Here is a 1,039-nt window from a genome sequence, read left to right as displayed (position 1 = left end):
TGGGGGATCCATCTGCTCTCAGCTGTATCTGAGGATTTTTCAGGAAAAATTGAGGGTGCGAAGATCCCATATTTCAGAAAAGTAAAAGCCCAGAGAAACTCAAAACAGAATGAAGTGACAGACCATCTCCCCCGTTTCCACTTTGACTCACAGAACTTTCTTTGTTCACCCTGAGTGCATAAAAAATGCTGAGGGCTTCTTGTATCCAGGAATAGCACAAGAGATATAGGGGAGCATATAAAGAAAATGTCAGAACTCCAAAAAACTCAAGACCTTGTCAGTGTGTTACAAAGGAGGACATATTAGAAATGGCTTTGATTTTGGTTACAGGCATCTCCTCTACCTCTTCACTGTCCTTTTGCCCATGAGCAGGTCCCCATGTGCAGCCCCAGCAAATGTCCAACAGCAGCTCCATCAGCCACTTCCTCCTGCTGGCACTGGCAGACACGCGGCAGCTGCAGCTCCTGCACTTCTGCCTCTTGCTGGGCATCTCCCTGGCTGCCCTCCTGGGCAACGGCCTCATCATCAGCGCCGTAGCCTGCGGCCAGCACCTGCACACGCCCATGTTCTTCTTCCTGCTCAACCTGGCCCTCAGCGACCTGGGCTCCATCTGCACCACTGTCCCCAAAGCCATGCACAATTCCCTCTGGGACACCAGCAACATCTCCTACACAGGATGTGCTGCTCAGCTCTTTTTCTTTATGTTCTTCATGGGAGCAGAGTATTTCCTCCTGACCATCATATGCTACGACTGCTACGTGTCCATCTGCAAACCCCTGCACTACGGGACCCTCCTGGGCAGCAGAGCTTGTGCCCACATGGCAGCAGCTGCCTGGGCCAGTGCCTTTTTCACTGCTCTGCTGCTCACAGCCAATATATTTTCCCTGCTCCTGTGCTATGGCAATGCCCTGAGCCAGTTCTGTAAAATTCCACAAATCCTGAAACTCTCCTGCTCCAAATCCCACCTCAGAGATTTTGGGCTCATTGCAGTTCGTGTCTGTTTATCATTGTGTTTTTTGTGTTCATTGTTTTCTCCTAT

The 1,039-nt window shown here is 50.2% G+C and overlaps 1 pseudogene; it reads left to right on the top strand.

The window, feature by feature from the left end:
- The first annotated feature begins 395 nt into the window (after positions 1-395).
- On the top strand, positions 396-1,036 carry LOC121338582 (annotated as a pseudogene).
- The last annotated feature ends 3 nt before the right edge of the window (positions 1,037-1,039 follow it).

The sequence above is a fragment of the Onychostruthus taczanowskii genome, unplaced genomic scaffold, assembly GCF_017590055.1.
Source record: "Onychostruthus taczanowskii isolate IOZ18803 unplaced genomic scaffold, ASM1759005v1 scaffold3092, whole genome shotgun sequence".
NCBI lineage: Eukaryota > Metazoa > Chordata > Aves > Passeriformes > Passeridae > Onychostruthus > Onychostruthus taczanowskii.
Note: the sequence above shows the minus strand (reverse complement) of the source record. Positions and strands in the feature narration are given on the sequence as shown.